Raw genomic sequence first — 19304 nt, 5'->3', positions numbered from 1 at the left:
ATAAACTTTGTCAATTTTCACAATGACACATAGCACAATTTTAATTCGGTTTGGTTTGTTTTTTTTTGAAAACTTAAGTTTGCAATTTTAAAATTCACCGCTGCTTTCTTATTACACACATAACGCATGCATGTATTCACCTTTTACACAACATGAACAATACAGACATACAATGAACACTGTGAAAGCCTTCCTCCGCTCTACCTACATTTCTCCTGCCTCCCTAGGGAACCAGAGCTAAGGCGAAGCTGTGCATCTTTTCAGACGCTGTCTCTCACATGTACCTAGACATGCATTTGCATGTGCACACATACAGAGTCTATGGCCCTCACGCAGCTGAGTGAGAGACATGGGGGGACATCAGCGATGTCAGGGGCAGAAAAAAGACCATTTCCGGTCCATGAAGCTCAGACCTCTCTTCAAATTGAACTGTGCTCTATTGTGCGTCTCCGCTCTGTTGAGAAGGAGCCTTGTCATAACCTGAACCTGCTTCATGGGGGACTGCTGATTTCTAAATATTTGCCTATCCTATGTATGTGAAGTCCCACACCCCCTTCCCCCAACAAAGAGGTAATAAGTATAACCACAATAATGGCAATAATATTTGTATGGCACTTCAGAGGGACCCAGCCCTTCCCAATGCATTACATCACTGGCTGTGCATGATGTATAATAACAACCATGCCAACTTATCTCCATGGCTCCCAGCAGCCACATATGCGTCCCTGCTCAGTCTGGGACTGTATGGCTGTCAGGCAGACAGCCTGGATGAGACCTTCGTCGCCAACGGACTCTGTGGCTTTGGGCCTCCACTCAGCCTACCTTAGCCTCAGTCTCCTGAGTTGGCATTGTATGCCATGTAGTAGAGTTGTTTGATTAAAGAGCATTATGAAAGCAAAGCTTCCATTTAAGGAAATAAACATGCAATAACAGAGAGCTCTGTTTTCCCGCTTTCCCAATCCAATATCTGGGCGGGGCGAGGTGGGGGGACACAGACAGTTTTCTTTTTTCCTTAGTTGTTTTGGGGATTCGCTTCAGCAAAAGAACGCTAATGACGCCTTAGAGACCTCTGCTCATTTTACCAGGCCAGATGGGGAACAGGAGCCGAAGGCAGAAGTCACCAGGAGGGGACAGGAGGGTAGAGTGGGGGGCTGGGGTTGGCCTGGGGGAAAGTGAATGGGGCTCATTTGAATACAGAACACAGTGTGTTCAGCAGAAAGGCTGCTGGGTATCAAAGCTGACTCAGCCATTTATTTTTTCTTAAAATATTTTTATTGATTTCAGAGAGGAAGGAAGAGGGAGAGAGAGAGAGAACCAGCAATGATGAGAGAGAGCCATTGATCAGCTGGCCTCCTGCAGGCCCTACACTGGGGATCAAGCCCGAGACCCAGGCCATGTGCCCTTGACCGGGAATCAAAACCATGACCTCCTGGCTCATAGGTCCATGCTCAACCACTGAGTCATGCCGACTGGGCCTGACTCAGCAATTTAGTGAACGTAGACTCCTACGATCTCCCCGATGAGTGAGCTCCAAACCAAAGACACCTGTAATGATGGGTTTGGGTGACACGGGTTCCAACAGAGCCTGGTTTAGTAGCTGCCTGGCTGTAAACAGTCTTTGAAGGCTGGGCTAGGTGCTCAAGGCGGGAGGAGTGATTCAGGATGACTCACTTAGGTAATTTGTATCAAAAGCCACAAGCTGCTCAGATTCCCACCCCCCACCCCCCCACCTCTAACCCTGTTCTGCTGACACTTTTCTGTCTTCTGTCCTCCTCCCTTCAGAGTATTGTAGGCCCTGACTCCATTGCAGGGGGGAAAAGCCATCTCAGAAATAGCCAGCCCTCAAATGGACAATGAATGGAATGACTGGCAGGTTCTGGTTGCCTTGGGAACCACTTCTGTGATGGTGCGCTATTCTTTCCTATCATTTGATGAGACTGATTTATGATTATTTCCAGTTGGAGAGCCAGGTGACAAGTCCGATTATGGTCTGGCTAAAAAGCCAGGGGAAAAGGAAAAAGGTCGTTCTGGCCGGTTTTATTGGTTTTCGGTGACAGAGGCCAAGTGTGCACATCAGTGGTTTTTAATGACCTATTGATAGACTCAAAACACACAATAGCGATCCCATTTAGTACTCTGATTCAAGGAAACAGTTTTGAAATATGAGCTCAGTTTAACTGATTATTAGCTACGTAGAGGTGTCATCAAGTGCTCCGTTTTCCGCTCGCTCTAGAAAAACTGTCATAATCGAATCAACTTCTTTTCAAACAGGCGTTGATACACAATGAATAAATGAGGGAATGAGCTTCAATGATTACGGGTTTGGGTTTTTCTCAGGAAAATAACATGGTTGGTAAAACCTCATTAAATAAACCCATTATCCATGTGCCATACCACAGACTTGTAAAAAAATAGCTTTATGGGCAAATGACTATAAAAGGTTGCTCACGGCAGTTCTAATTATTGTTTGCTGTTTTCTGCATTCAAGTAATGTTTTCTTGAATGGATAAATTATTAAAAAATTCAGTTAGCAATAGTTTCTAGAACTCTTTAGCCTGCGAGGACTCCATAAATCTTGGAAATGGTCCACAAACCGACTCACCTTTACTTAGCATTCCCCTCCCTCTTACCTTACTCTTTCCTGTCTTGCTAAGGTGAAGAACCTGAACACTGTTGAGCCTCCCTCCTCGACATTCTGTCTCCGCTCTGATAAATTAGGGACTAGTCATCCACCCGTTTTCAGCTTTCCACACTTTGTTGACATTTCTCATTTGCCGAGAGCATCTTCCCTGTTCTATTTCTTCTTGTTAATGTTTCGCTTTTTTTTTCCTTCTTTCTACTGTCATTTTTAATACAATTTCCAAAAGAGCAGAGATAAATATTTGCATTCGATCCGACACGTGTAACAGGAAGTCCCGTGGAGAGTCAAACATGTGTGCCCATTCGTGAATAACACTGTGCACAGATGTCTCTGCTAAGATGCTTCCAGGCCTGGGCGAGGTTAACGCTCACTTGGTGAAGAGGAGACGGGATGTCACTTGCACTTACCTGACCCCGCTAGCACAGGAGAATTCTTTTCCTTCTCTGATTCGTCTAGCTACGGCCAAGGATATGCAAAAGCAAGTGGCCAACACAATAGGCCAATTTCCCGATCATAAAATGTTGTGCTTGGCTAGGAAGGAAGCTACAGCTGTTCGCTCCAGATGGCAAATAGCTGACTGCTTTTGAACAGGATGCCGTGAGCTATCCAAAGTGAATAGACACATCAAGAAATAGATGTCTGAGCGAAGTTCCTACTTCCCCTTTTTTAAAAAAAAAACACACACAAAACCACCCTTTTATAGTTAGCATTTATTAGATTTTTTTTAAATAAAAAGTTCCCCCAAATCACTGACCCAAGTAGAAAATTTCCAAAAGCCAATTAATTCACTGAATGCTGTGTCCCTACATGCACTCGAACTTGCCTAATAAGGGATCGATTTTTCAGAAATCATCTTTGTACCACGTGTTTCAAAGTCCTCATTACAACACAGATGCGGTACTGAGGACAGATGTCCGCCTGTGTGAAAAGGTGTGCTTCTCTGCCTACGTGTGGATGCTTGCCTTTTCCTGCTATTTTTTTAAAATATTTTTTTATTGGTTTTTTACAGAGAGGGAGGGAGAGGGATAGAGAGTTAGAAACATCGATGAGAGAGAAACATTGATCAGCCGCCTCCTGCACACCACCTACTGGCGATGTGCCCGCAACCAAGGTACATGCCCCTGACCGGAATCGAACCTGGGACCTTTCAGTCCGCAGGCCGACGCTCTATCCACTGAGCCAAACCGGGTAGGGCTTTTCCTGCTATTTTATGTGTGTTCCCTTAGCCTCCAGATCTACTAAATTAGAAATTTCTTAAGGGCAAGAAGGGTGACATATTTTCAGAGTTCTTCTGTTTCTCATGGCAGCCAACCCGCTCCTAAACATGTGGTAGGAATGCAATAAATCCTGGCTGGCTTACTGGCAGAAACGATGTTGTTGAAAGGGGATGTTTGGACTTCTAACAGCACAGGGACTACATCTGGGTCTCTGTGACACAAACAAATCAACTGAGGAAAATGTTGGTTAAGAATTGTAAGTTACATGCCTGCTGGTATAGCTCAGTGGTTGAGCATCGACAACCCATGAACCAGAAGGCCACAGTTTGATTCCCTGTCAGGGCACATGCCTGGGTTTCAGGCTTGATCCCCAATAGGGGGCATGCAGGAGGCAGTCAATCAAGGATTCTCTCTCATCACTGATGTTTCTATCTCTCTCTCTCCCTCTCCCTTTGTCTCTGAAATCAATAAAAATGAATTTAAAAAAGAAAAAAAAATGTTTAAAGGAATTGTCAGTTACGTAAGTCAGTTACAGAAGGACAATCGCTGTATAATTCTACTTCTATGAGATGCCTTGAATAGTCAAATTCATAGAAACAGAAAGTAGAATGGTGCTTACCAGCGCTGGGAAAAGAGCGGATGGGAGTTGGTGTTTAAGGGGTACAGAGATTCAGCTGGGAAGATGAAAAAGTTCTGGAGACGGAGGGTGATGATGGCTGCGTAACAGTGGGCACTTAATCAATGCCGCAGAACCGTACACTTAAAATCAGTTAACATGGTACAGTTTGTTATGCGTATTTTACCACAAGACAATGAAAGAATTGTCAGTCATATCAGCAATGCCTTGGATGGGGGGGTGTCTGGTACCAGAAATGTTTGGAATCCCAGAAAGATGACTTTGCTTGCTGGGGGGAGTTCAGTCCCATCGATCCTACCTCGCTGGATGGATGCACTGAGGCCTGGGAAAGGACAATTCAGTCCCGAATAAAATTCAATGAAAACTTCCTTCTTGTACATTTCAGAGACCGCTCTCTGTCCACCTCACTCCGTCATTTAACCCCTTGGGGGAATGTCATTCCATTGAATATTCTCAGGCCTTGAGCAACTGCTCACACCTTGAGCATCCTAGTGAGCTCCATGGAGCGGGGGATGGGGTGGTAAACGGGGTGAGTGACCCTGGGTCACCGGGTCACCTTTGTACAAATGCGTCTGGGCTGGATGAGACACAGGGCAGGCATATGAAGGTGGCAGCTTTCAGCTCTGGAGCCCCTGGTGTGGAGAAACCAATGTTCCCAGGGAATGTTGTTCCCCGAGTCTCCAGACCTTCCCTTCTTTCTGTCATGACTGTGTGCCTTTGGGGCATCTCAGAGCAGCGTAAGCCATTCCGGGGCACAGCCCTGAGGCCACATAGATATCTGCTAAGTGGGTGGCACAAGTTTGGAAGCGTCAGCAGTCTCAACAGTCGGGGGCCTGTGAAATGTCCCGAGGTTCGAGAAGGTGTCCAGCTTGGTTTGGGGGAGTCGTCCATGCAATGGGGGGACCTGCTGAAGCATCATGGGAGGCCCCTGGATACTGCTCGTGGGGGCCTGTATGGAGGCGCAGTGTTCCCCACTAGCAGCCCTGCATGGGTGACACCCAATGCGACCTGAAGGCCTGTCCAGATTGTGAGCAAGGACGAAGCAGGTGTCTGTCAGGAAGAACAGTGGCGGGCTGGCCGGCACACGGGCTGGCGTCCAAGGCGGTGAACATATGAAGGAATCGGAGGCCCACAACTGGTCGTCGTTGGGGGCAGGGGTGGTTGGTGAGGTAGATGTGATGTTTGCAAATTTCTGGGCAAGATCAGATGCCAGGAAGCAGAGAGAACCACAGCGATGGCAATTCACAAGTACCATGGGGCCACAGAATCACGTCATCGATGAAAAGGAGAAAGTTCACTTCCGCCAATCGGATGTGTTACCTAGGTGACATGAAACCTGTACCCACCTAAAGTGTCCAAGGCCTGAATTAAAGGTCTCACTTTTCCTCCAGATGCCCGGGGACAGAGATCTAACCCGAACGGGCACGTGATCCAAAGAGAAAAGAAGAAACTAGAATTTCCCTTCTCGCCGTGACGTTTGCCACTTATTCTCTCTCTGGGTGTCAACTCTGTCCTCTCATCTTCAGAGATGATGAGCTAAAGGTCACTTCCTGGTTTCACATGGCCAGAGCGCTCAGTCAACTCCCTGCATTCCTTGCCTGATTGCACTTCAACACACCCTCCTTGCATCATGACTCCTGATTTCTTTGCTCTCGAACATCCTCCAAAGCTTCCTCACCCTTCTCTTAACTTTCTGAGAGCCCTGGCATAAGATTCACCCAAGCAGGCTCTTCCTTCCACCAGGGAATGTATAAGAAACACACACACATATACTTGCAAATAATAAAGGAACAGGGACAGATTTCGGAGCTGGGTGCTTGGGGACTGAAAATGTAGCCAATCTTGTAGCTGACGGTGAAAGGGCTCCAAGACCTCATCCTTCAACAACCCTTTGTTTGAAGTCAGTTCGAAAAAGGAGGAAGAAAGAAAATATGAAGACTATCTAATTTTGTGACTCTCCTTTTTCGAACTCAACTCTCCAATGTCCCCTGAGGCAGTGAATTGGGAAGGCAGCGCAGTGATGGCAACGTAATGAAAGGCCCAGAAAAGATCATAGATCACGCTGGCCCGGCAGCTGTCACAGGTAAGGGAACGACAATGACATTATTCTAATATTTGGAATGTTCCTGGCTGTGTTTCATCCTCTGCAGTGACAGCTTCAAACTCCAACTCTGTCTGCCATGAGCTCATCTGTGGTTTCTGGCCATTTCTGCCGTATACTTTCTTCCTGCTGCTTCTGTTTCAAAAATATGTTTAACCACAAAATCTATGCGTGGTGATGTCGTTGTGTCATAACTTTATGTCATGGTTTTAGTCACTTCCCATCCCGGGCTCTCCTATTTTTCAGGCCATTAACTCTGCTCCCGGTTATCTTTGTATAACAGAAGGATGGATCATGTCCGTGTCATTCTCTGGCTTCCCCTTTCCCACAGGATGGGTGAAAACCCTTTGAATGGAACACAAAGACTCGTTTCACAGCCTCACTCCCTGTCCCTGTGGGCCCGCCCTTCTCTGTCCCCACGTCTCCACGTCCACCATGGATTTGCTCCCACAGTCCCAAACATGTGAGACTCATCTGCTCCTCTGTGCTTTTCCTGGAATGCCCTTCCCTCTTCCTCTGCCTGGACAAAGATGACTTGGCCTCCACAGCTTCTCATCTGAGAAGACTTTCAGAGACTCATGCCCAGATCATTGCGCTACTCTTCACTGATACGAGGTCATATTGGATTGTTTGTGGGCCTGAGATCTGTCCCTATTCCAATCCTTCACTCAAAGACACACTAGACTGGGAGCCCCTCACCTTTGCACCCCCTTTTCTTTTAAAGCTCTTAGCTCCATGTGCTCAATTAATTTTTTAAACTATATTTTTATTGATTTCAGAGAGGAAAGGAGAGGGAGAGAGAGAGAGAGAGAGAAAATCATCAATGATGACAGAGAATCATTGATCGGCTGCCTCCTGTAGACCCTCTACTAGGCATCGAGCCCGAAACCTGGGCATGTGCCCTAAGAATCAAACCATGACCTCCTGCTTCATAGGTGGACAGTCAACCACTGAGCCCCACCGGATGGGCTCAATGAATGTCAAATGAGTGAAAGAATAAATGAAGGAAGAGAGCTACTGATTCGAGAGGAGAGGACCAGCATATGTCACCTTCACAGGAGCAAAGGTTAGCTTGGCTCCCGTTATATGCCCGGGTCGGGTGGGCACTCCTCCGTCCTTGCCCTGGAGCTCCCAGACAGCATATTTTGAGAGATTAGCTCATCTTTGCTCTCTTTTCTGATTCATTTCCTATTCAAAGTTCATTTCCTGGTTGTCTTATAAGAGGAAAGTTGACATGCAAATGGAAGAGGTACTTTATATGCCTACATCTAGAGTGTGCTCAGTGCTTCATGTTCAGTTGGGGGACAACAAGGTCCCCAAAAGAGACTGGAGAGTCTCCCCCACATGTCCCGCACACACAGGTTCCCAGGATCAGCAGGTGTTTCTCCTCCCCGACACCCCACACACTGAGAAAGTCACAAGAACAAACGTATCAGTCCTCTCTGCCTGCTGCCAGGAGTGTTCATTACCACAATCCTTCCGAAATCAACTTAGCAAAATAAATCCTCGGCGTTCAAGATCGTCCACCCCGTTGGCCCAGCCATCTCACCCCAGTGACGGATGAAATGCGTACACATAGAGGGTCATCCCACAATCATTTACGGGAATAAATAATTTAAGAGGCAATGGGTTAAGTTAATCACGGGACATGTAAAGATTATATCTTAGAAAAATATTTAACAACATCCCCCAAATGGCCCTGCTCTTTGCTCCTGATCGCTTGTCCAGAATTTGACAAGGGGACACGATCTCTCATGTGTTTATACCCTTCATGTATAAAGAGCACATGCAGAGAAATAATAAATATCCTAAGATGCCAACTGAATAGCAGACAAAGGGTATGAACTGACACTTCACATAAGAGTGCCAACGACAGTGAAACTTGCCATGTTTAAGCTCACGGACGAAAGCAACAGCAAGCGATGAAAATGCAGACACATTTTTTGTAGCATCTGTAAAGGGGACACTCACGTTTTGGGCTCGGAGGCTCTCACACACTGCAGGTCAGCATATGACAAGACAACTTTCTGGAAGGCAATTAGGAAACAGTTGTCAAGAGCTTTAAAAATGTTCCTATCTTTTGACCTAACGACTGCAGTAAATAGATTCCAAATTCTAAACAGATTCTAAATAAAATATTTCTCTAGAAACATATATATATCTAAATTCAAAAAGTAATATTAGACACACTCAAAGAGCTGGCAATAGAAGCAATTACACTGAGACTCAATGGGTGGCCATGAAAAAGAGGCTTGCAATGAATTGCTAATGACTTGACATTTCCATGACAAAAGTAAAATGAACAGAATCCAACATTTTATAGTCAACATGGTTACAATTGCAGTAAATATATATACACACACATCTATAGGCACATAGGATGGGAAGAAGGTTTCCAAAGTTCCAGGTCGTGAGAGTTTAGAGCAGGGGTCCTCAAACTTTTTAAACAGGGGGCCAGTTCACTGTCCCTCAGACCGTTGGAGGGCCGGACTATAGTTTAAAAAAAACCTATGAACAAATTCCTATGCACACTGCACATATCTTATTTTGAAGTAAAAAAAACAAAATGGGAACAAATACAATATTTGTATTTGCATGTGGCCCGCGGGCCGTAGTTTGAGGACCCCTGGTTTAGAGGATTATCTATTTTTTATATTTTTATGATTTTCAAGTTTTAAAACAGTGACATTGATTTTATAATCATATATCAAAATGGACAACTTTCGGCCCTAGCTGGTGTGGCTCAGTGGATAGAGCGTTAGCCTAAGTACTGAAGGGTCCCGAGTTCGATTCTGGTCAAGGGCACATGCCCGGGTTGTGGGCTCGATCCCCAGTGGGGGTGTGCAGGAGGCAGCTGATCAATGACTCTCATCATTGATGTTTCTCTCTCTCTCTCTCCCTTCCTCTCTGAAATCAATAAAAATATTTTTTAATGAACAACTTTCACGAATTTATTAATTCAACAGCTAACGAATCAACAACCTGTTAATGTTTTGATCGACAAACACTTATAAAGTTCTTGACATTAACCAAGCAAAGAAGCATCCTTTGTGAAAAGAAAAGTCTAGTGAAAGGAAGTACTGGTTCTCCATAAAAGTCCCTGAAAGTTTTCATACTCAGAAAGCAAAGGAAGCCCTGACCAGTTTGGCTCAGTGGATAGAGCGTCGGCCTGCGGACTGAAAGGTCCCAGGTTCGATTCTGGTCAAGGGCATGTACCTTGGTTGCAGGCACATCCCCAGTAGGGGGTGTGCAGGAGGCAGCTAGTCGATGTTTCTCTCTCATCAATGTTTCTAACTCTCTATCCCTCTCCCTTCCTCTCTGTAAGAAATCAATAAAATATATTTAAAAATAAAAGAAAGCAAAAGACGGGAATCAAATGTACTTAATAACGGGCAACTGACCCATTATCTGAAGTGAAATCCACGTGCATGTGTTTTCAGGGATGGGAAGTTGTCCATTTCTAGTCGTGGGAATAAATGAAAGAGTCAGAAAGTTTGGAGAAACGTCTGATGCTCGTGAGAGGTCAGATGTGAGGCTTCATGGATTCCCATCTTTGGGGCGGGGTCTCAAAAAACGCAGTGCACGTGTCCTACCCCCTGGGACTTGCTTGGCTCCTACACAGTGAAGGTAACTGGTAACGAGCTCATAGTTAAGATCTTTTTTGAAATGGAATTTTCTATAGAGCCAATTTCTTGGTTGCTCTGTACCTAATTTAAGTCCCATGGGGAGCAATTCTAATCTCCCCCAGCAAACTTTATCTTACATGAGGCTGATCTATAATCCTGTTACATGTGTCTGTGTGTCTAACAGGAAATGCCACGGGAAGCCCTACGTTTCTAAAGGAATACTGTGTGGCTTTAACACCCTCCACGCACTTTACTGGGGGCAAGAAAGTGAGTTGTTTGCCTGGACACACGTCAGTTCACTGTCCCCAATAAAAGTGATGGGAAGATGGTGAGATTTATATGAACTTTGCTTGTTCAAACAATAGGTCACAGTTGCCTGGCAACTTGTAAGAGATACGATGCTGTAAAGCATAGTGATTAATCACAAAAACAATACGTAATTATATATGTGGTTCTCAACCTTCTGGCCCTTTAAATACAGTTCCTCATGTTGTGACCCAACCATAAAATTATTTTCGTTGCTACTTCATAACTGTAATGTTGCTCCTGTTATGAATCGTCATGTAAATATCTGGTATGCAGGATGGTCTTAGGCGACCCCTGTGAAAGGGTCATTCGACCCCCAAAGGGGCTGCAACCCACAGGTTGAGAACCGCTGCTGTAAAAGGAATGAATGAAACCGAGGAGCAAATGAAACGCTGCCTTGAGACTAGCAGGGCATCAGGGTGCAATAATCAGAAAGAATCCAGATGCTGCCACTAGCCAGCGGTTCTCAAAGTGCGGCCCCTGGACCAGCAGTGTCAGCCTTGCTTGTGAACTTGGGCTCCCCACCCCCCAGATCAACTCAATCTGTAGTGTAACAAATCCCCCTGGTGACCAGGATGCACCCCAAAGTCTGAGAAATGCTGAGCTAGACAGACGAATGGGATTTTGCTGAAATGGATGGTTTTCTGCTCCCTGCCTGGTTTTGACAGGCATCTCGCGCCTGGAGTCACGTTCAAGTGACTGGGGGTCACTGGTGCAGTCCTCTTGGGAGAATGACTCGATACTGAGGGACCACTGCTGGGAGAGGGGGGAAGGCACATACTGACCCCGCTTGAGTACTTTCTGTCTCAAGACCAAACTGGTCAGGGGGCTGAGGCCTGAAGTTACGGGGATCCGTGGATCTGGCTGTAGAGGCTGGGAGCCTCCCTATGGAGGGGAGGCCAGGAGGGAAACTGACACTTTTGTGATATGCACTCACCACGAGGGCCTGGGGAGCGGCGGATCTGACCTGGGGACCCAGACGATCATCTTAATTTAGATCGCTGCTCGCCCCAAACCGACATGGGCGTGCACCTCGCCAAAGCCCGCAGACAGCAGCTCTGGCACGGGCACCCACACAGCAGCTGGCAGCCCCGGGACGCGATGCCAGCTCCCTCCAAGATACGCTGAGGGTGTCTGGCTTCATTCTTGGAAAAGTTCTGTTGGGTGAGTGAAATGGGAATCGTCTTGCTTTCCTGGGAAACGGCTGCTCCCTCCGTCTGCTACGCCTCTGGGCAGAATCTTTAGGCTTTCCTCTCTGCTGGTTCTGCCCCTCTAATAATAGCTCCATTGTTAGGAAGAGTGACATAAACTATGGCTCATGATCCTGGGGAGTAGGGGGATGGACCTCGCCTTCTAATGTTTTGTAAGTTCTTTGTTAAAATTGTTCTTTGCTTGGTTCTCTTTGCTTGCCCTCAACTGGATAGAGAAATAGACAAAAATGAACAAAATATTACTATGTCTTGAGCTGCTCTGACGAGCTGTTTTTTCCATCGTTTTGGGATCTGTCCCCACACACACTGTTAAAAGTCCTTCATGCAATGACAGCACCCTCCCTTCGAGCTTACTAGACTTGATGCACACCATTCACAATCTCACCTGACCATTTGGGGCAACCTCTTGTTTATTACCTCATTTTGCATGTTAACAGGTAGGATTCAGGCATATTTACCCCCTTAGGTCATTTTTTCTTTTATGAATTTTTTGGTTCATCTTCCTGAATGTCCACTCTACCGCCAATGACCCCGACTGCCCACCCCACCCCACCTAGCTTCTTTATTCCTCCCTGGAAAGGAGGCAGAAAGGCAAGAGAGTTTGCCATTGAGGAATCTGGGGAGTAAGGAAGGTTGGGGGGAACATACGCTCAATTCTTAAGGGGCAGCAGTTCCTGGAATAACAGTTCCAAGAACCTGGGGCCCCAAACCCAGGGGCTTGTTTCATATTAGCGTCTTAACAATGGCATCTTCAAGTTAAGACGCATGCCATTTCTCTGTCTCCATCTCTCTTGGGAGGCCATGTTCATAGCCACCCACAGCTGTTTTGTGGGCACAAACTAAGGGACATTCTTTCCCAGGTTTGTGGGCCAGGATGCTTCCCTTCTGTGCCCTCCTTCCTTTTGTCACTGAGCTGTTCCTCCTGCCATCACGTAGCCGGGTGGGACAGGACGGGGCTGGGCATGAACCTCTGCACCCTCCCTCCAATATGTGGTTGCCACTCATCAAATAGCTATCAGCTCCCTCAGTTCACACTGTCTCCACTCCCCGTTCCCAGGAGGCTCTCCTCCTCCCTCCATCGCTGTCCATCCACGTCCTCTCTCTGATTCAGGGTTCAACACACGGTCGGACGGTGCCATGAGGTTTTTCTCCCCCCACCCCCCTCTGGTTCTCACTGGCCTCCCTTTTAATTATACTCCTCGGCACTTGTTACAGTGATTCATATCCTTCATGCTCATGTGAATCACCTGGGGAATATTTCAAAAATATAGGCCTTGACCAGACAGACCTAATCAGAATCTCTGTGGGTGAGCTACAGGCTTCTGTGGTTTTCTAGCACTTCCCGGGCCATCCTAATGTACAGCTTGGGCTGAGAAACACACACAATATATAGATGACTAACTTTAGTATTTAATCAGACCTTGCTATTGCTACGTACCTGTTTTATGAGTACATGTTTTGTAGACTCCCAGGGGACATGTCCTACTTTTCTACCTGAGCCAACGTTAGATACAAGGGTGAGACTTTTCCATGACTAGTTGGATATTTCCTTCTGCGAATAGTAAAATCACCTACGAGTTCAACAACCATGTTGAACACCTTTCCTGGGCGAGGCAGGCACCGGAGCTCTAAAGAGGAAAGCAATTAGCCTTGCTCGACTAAAGTCGCTGGCTCAGAGGGACTGGTTGTTGAGAATGTTACTAGTATTTGCTATGATTAACAGGACTGACTGAAAGAGGAGAGAATATGGAAGAGGTCCCTGATTGTGTGAAGGGTGAGAAGGTTCTGAGTATCTTGGGAAAATTCAAATATTTGTGCCATGGATATTCTATACCTCCCAAATGCACTACATCCTCCTGCCCCCAAATTACCCACAAGATGGATGATGGATGGATGGATGAATGAATGGATGAATGTTGATGCTAATTAAGAAGTCCTAGTTGCTCTGCTGGTATACATAGTTGCCAAATATTCCAGAGCCATGATTATTACAGAGGCCCAGATAGTGGTTTAGGGTAGGCAAGCAATGAACTGGCAACAATAAGGGATTCAGTTCAGTAGACGCAGGATGTGTTAATGTACATTCAGGAAGTATGTCTGGGCTTCTTGCTTGGAGACCTCTAGGGCAGACTCTAGTGGTGCAGCCCCTTCTACTTTCTGAGCTCCTGTTCTAAGAAGTTCCTGGAGAAGCAAGAGGCTCCCAGAAGAGGCATGGCTCTTCTCCAGGTCTTCTGCTGTCCACCCTGTTGCCTAATCAAACATTAACTTGAAGACCTGAAAGAGTCACCTTCCAAGAATGCACCTGGTGTGTCCAAATCAGGACAGGCTTCGGGAATGGTTACGTCCACGCCACTTCAAGACCCAGGGAGGTTCTGCATGTTCCCTGCATGCCAGGCTGGTCCTCGCTGGTGTTTTCCTGATACCGGTTCACTCGTTTTCTGGGCTTGCTCCTTGGCGGAGTGCCTCCTTGTAACACTGTGCAATTAACACCTGTTGGTTTGGACTAGAGGCATGTATGGCTGGTTTGCATGAACCCCATTCTTTCCATTTCGGGTTTGGGCCTCTGCCACCTATTGCATCTTCCTACCTTATTAGTGATGATGCAAATAATACAAACAAACTTCAGCGGCCCAGCATAAATCAATGAGGCGTTGAGAAACACTGTCACATAATGCTGATACTCCAGTTCTCTGTTTCTGGTTACCGGAGCCCTCCCACATTCGCCAGGACTCGGTTTAGAAATCCCCAGGCCTTTCCCAACTTAGCTCATGATGATCTCATAAAAATGTGGACTTCTCAGCAGACGCGCTGGAACAATGGGAACAAAGAGGGCTGCGTTTTCCTTACTATTTGACTAACTCTGGACCGTGTCCAGTTTGATGGTTGGAATCTGGTCGAGTCTCTCTCAAAGTCATAGCTGGACCACTGGCGTCAGAATCGGGTGCTTGTTAAAAATCCCCCTCTGGACTGACTCATCAATATCTGCACTCAATGGCCAGGAAGCTGAATTTTTTTATATAAAATATATTGTATTGATTTCTTACAGAGAGAAAGGGAGAGGGATAGAGAATTAGAAACATCGATGAGAGAGAAACATCCATCAGCTGCCTCCTGCACACCCCCTACTGGGGATGTACCCGCAACCACGGTACATGCCCTTGACCAGAATCGAACCTGGGCCCCTTCAGTCCACAGGCTGACACTCTATCCACTGAGCTAAACCAGTTAGGGCAGGAAGCTGAATCTTAAACCAGCTCCCTGTGGATCTGTGCCGTCAGTATCCCTGTAGGAAACTGACTACACACTCGAGTGAGGATAATTCTAGGGGAGTTTCATAAAGGGACCATTTTCAGAGAGGTAGCCAGAGTGAGGGGGAACCCCAAATATAGTGCTCTGTCTTATAACAACGTTGGGTCAGGTTTGAAGGGCATGAAGAGAGAGGGGTGATTGCAACCTGCAGGAGAGGGACTGTCTGGGGATGGCCACCAGACAGGACATCCTTGATGGAGGAAGGATCAGCCAGCCCTTGCTGGCCCCACAGAGAGGGGGCCAGGGGAGGACACACCCCATCCCATTTTTGCTCCTGACCACCCATCTCCTGCCGGGACCCGCATTGGCTGAACCTCATGGGAAGCCAGAGGCAAGAGCCACACAGGTCAGCCCTGAGGGTCGCAGGGCGGGATGGAGAAGGTGGCGAGTGGACAGGCAGGGCCAACAGAAGACTGGCCAGCCCCTGACTCCAGAACACCGAACCTTGAGACGCACTGGATGAAACTTCCGTCACTGTCCCATCAAGGCTCGGTTCATAAGAAAGTGAGAGAGGGAGAGGAGAAGTTGAAGACGGGGGGAAACTGAAAATCCAATTCTGGGAAATTCAGGGAAAGCCAGCAATCCGGGAAAAGGAAAGTAGGCAGGTGGATGGATATGAACAAGTCTGGGCTCTGCTTCCCGGGAGTTCTCCAAATTCCCCTGCGAGCTGCTCTGCAGGTGCCACCTCTCTCCCTGCATCTCTCCCCGGCCTCCTGCACCCGGGCACTGCTTCCCAGACGCTCCCATCATGCACCGGGGCCACATTTTGTGTTTTGACTCTTCCTCTCACATCCAGGATCAGGACACATGGCTTCCCATGTTTCTGTGGATGTTCTCAATGACTCATTCTGGGACCAGACACTATCAATGGTGGGACGTGAACAAAGAGCTGAGGTGGGTGTTGGAGGGATCCTTAGAGAAAGCTTGTTCAGCACTTTTTAAAACTATTATTTTATTTTATTTTTTTAATTTATTGATTTTAGATAGAGGAATGGGCGGAGGGGAGGAAAAGAGAGGGGAGAGAGAGGGAGAGAGAGGGAAACATCAACTTGTTGTTACACATATCTATGCATTCATTGGCTGGTTCTTGTATGTGCCCTGGCCAGGACTGAACCTGCAACCTTGGTATATCAGGACAATGCTCTAACCAACTGAGCTACCTGGTCAGGGCTGTTTAAGCACTTTTTAAAAGACTCTATGGAGAAGCTAGGCAAAATTTTAAGATTACCTAAATTGTCTCAAAATCATGTCTCCAGACTAGGAATGGCTGCCCCTTCTCTAAAAGTGGTCATTTATCTCATGGGTATTGTAGTCATTAACACAGCAGAACCTACCTCAAATCCACCCTTTTTCTTTTTTCACAAGAAAAATGAAGATTTTTTTTCCTGTTTGATGACATATTTTACCCTCCAACTGTATTTTCTTTGGCTAGAGAATCCCCTCATTGCTCTACGTGGCTAGATTCCAGCATCTTTTTTATTGCCGGGGGTCCTTATAAGGCGAGGGAGTAACACAGGAGGTGTAGCTTGACTCTAGCTGGGAAGAACGAGGGCAAAGCATAAAATCTATTAACATACCCTCTCTGCTTCTCACTGGGAATGAAATCTAAATTTCTCTCTGTTCCCTCCACCCTAAACCCCCCGAGTGCACAAACATTTTACCCCAAACAATCCAATTCACAAGGAGAGAGGAATGAGCAATAATATTTACCATTTACTGAGCACAGACTACTGGTATATGCCTGACCATCTTCTAAACACTTAACTCTGGATTCTTTCATCTAAGCCTCACAGTGATGCCACAGGGTGGGTACTATGATGATAACCTTTTCTCAAATGGAGCAGCTGAGGCAGAGTGGGTACGTACCTTGCCTATGGGTACATACCGCCACTCAATCTTAGAGCCAGGATTCCAACCAAGGCAGCCAGCCTTCAAAGTCTGTGCCCTGGGCAGTAAGAGCCCCTATGTTTACATTTATCCCCTCTGTTTCCATTCATTACTCAGTTGTCATCAGTCAACATCTGAAAAGCACTAGGCACTGGCAGTACTCAGCTGGATAAGATTGGTCTCCCTCAAGCAGAAGCATCACGAGTCTACAGAGCAGACGAGGAAAGAGAGGAATCATGGCTACATAGGCGAGAGGTGAATAAGATGCCAGGGAAAGCCAGAGAGGAAGTGACTAACCCTCCTTAGGGAAGTTGTAGAAAACTTCATGGAGGGCGTGATGTGTAATTCTGTGAAACAGCAGGCGTGAGTAAATGTTTGCTGAGTGAATGAGCAGCAGGAGTTCATCGGGCAGAGAGGAGGAGGATAAATGGAGGGAACAGTAGGTGGTAATGTGAGGAGAGTGGTTGCATGCTGTTCGCTACTTTCTCCATTGCTTTATCGAATCTGAGCTTTACCGGGAATGCTGAGAAATTCCCAGTCTGTAAGTCCAGGAGAAATGATCCGGTGACTTCCGAGTTTTCTGCCCGAAAACATCTAGTTTCTATCCTTACTCCCTACAAGGCTGTTTTGCACAAAGACACTCCTTTTCCATATTAGCATCACTCCAAGGTGCCTTGGCTGGTTTTCTGGGGGCTTCTATGAGCTATTCAAAGGGTCAAGTTATTTGTAAAAATCGGCTTTTTCAAGGCATAACTTATGCATACTAAAAACCAATAATTTTGGATGGATAATTCCATGAGATTTTGGCCTATGTATACAGTAATGTAACCACCCCTACAATCAAGTTATAAAACAGTTCTTTTTTTTATGCCTATTAGCAATGAATCCCCTCCCCTAGCCCTGGCCTCTGGGATCCACTGGTCTTCCGGTCACCTTAGCTGTGCCTCGCTAGGATTTTATGTAGATGGAATCAAACAGGAAGTGGTCATTTAGTCTAGCTTCTTTCATTTAGCGAAACGCTTCAGAGATTCATCTCTGCTGTTGCACAAGTCACTAATGCATTCTTTGTTACTGCTGAGTAGCATCCCATTGCATAAATAAGCCATAATCTGTTCATCCATAAAACAAGGAGACGGGCACTGGATGAATGAAGATGCTACAAACATGGACAAGTTTATGTGCACATATATTTTTAATGAGGTATCATTTTATTACTATTTTATTGTATCCCTTTTCCCTACTGTAAATTCAGTTATCTCATTCCTTATAGCCTCTAACGGTCACTTGTATGTGTTAATGTTACTAACGTTTTTATGTTAACCTACTATCTCGCTGTCTTGCTGAATTCTTTTGAGATATTTTATCATGAACTCGCTAGGATTTCCCAAGCATATTATGATGTCTTCTGCATAATCTTTCTTTTATGACTTTTTTTCATAGCCATTGGCCTATAATTGCTTTCTCTAATCTAATTACATTAGCTAGTACTTTGAGAAGAAGGTTAAATGGGCCCAGTGTGGAATGTTCCCAGTGTGAATGCACCCAGTATGACTGCATCTAGCACTACATCATGCAATTGTTTTTGCAATTGCACAGAATGGGATATAGTCTCACCATGAAGCTTTGTTCTCTTCCTCTGTCAGTAAGCAAATCCCATGGGTAATATTCCTTTACTGTCTCTTTTTTTTTAACAGTCTACCCCAGCAACTCCACCTTCCTTTTTCTCTTTTTAAGGGCAGTTCTTCGGGGAACCTCAGATAACCTAAGGAACCCCCGAATGTGTTTCACAGTAGCCCGCACCCTCCCACCCTCGCCGCCAGCACAGCACCCTCTGGTGAAAGCAGGTTCTCTCCCATCATTACCACTCAGAGAGCAGGGGGTGGGATCGTGGCTTGCATCCTGGCTGGCCTCCCACAGCCTGGCCCTGTGGGGCCACAGAGGGCGGCTCCTTCTCCAAGATGGTCTTTAAAGTTCTTGCTGTGCCTTTGTCTCCCTGCTGTGTCGCCTGTCAGCTGTGATGTCTACCCGTCTCTCCTTGGCAGCCTCGGCCTGTGAGGTCATCTTCTCACCGCATGGTTTCCTCCAGCATTTACACTCTGGCTGTGACTCAGTGTTTACAGTCAACATCAACCTGTGAGGAACACGGTGTCGAAGAACGGAGGCTGGCAGCGAGGTGAGCGTGGACAGGCTCCTGGGGGGAGCGGGGGGCTGGGAGCGTGGGGGACACCCGCGTGCCAGGAGGCGCTCTCTTCAGGTCTTGGCAGGACATCAAGTCCCCAAAGGAGGAGAATGACCCGTCGCGTTCGGTCTAGTCCGAGCTGTTGTTTGGAAGGGGAAGCAGCTGTCTGTCTGCTGGCCAGGCTGAGCGA

General features: G+C 46.6%; 1 protein-coding gene across 1 annotated transcript in view; it reads right to left on the bottom strand.

Annotated features, from left to right (window-relative positions):
- DUSP10 (dual specificity phosphatase 10) overlaps window positions 1–19304 on the bottom strand; it is a 112942-nt gene that overhangs the window by 68406 nt on the left and 25232 nt on the right. Inside the window, exon 2 of the mRNA XM_070401310.1 lies at window positions 8568–8623. The gene's annotated coding sequence lies outside the window, so the exon portion shown is untranslated. The remainder of the gene's footprint in view (window positions 1–8567; window positions 8624–19304) is intronic.

This window comes from Myotis yumanensis, unplaced genomic scaffold, assembly GCF_028538775.1.
Source record: "Myotis yumanensis isolate MYYU_CA2020_CCGP unplaced genomic scaffold, mMyoYum1.0.hap1 SCAF_22, whole genome shotgun sequence".
Taxonomy (NCBI): Eukaryota; Metazoa; Chordata; class Mammalia; order Chiroptera; family Vespertilionidae; genus Myotis; species Myotis yumanensis.
The sequence above is the reverse complement of the archived record's forward strand: the minus strand, read 5'-3'. Positions and strand labels throughout refer to the sequence as shown.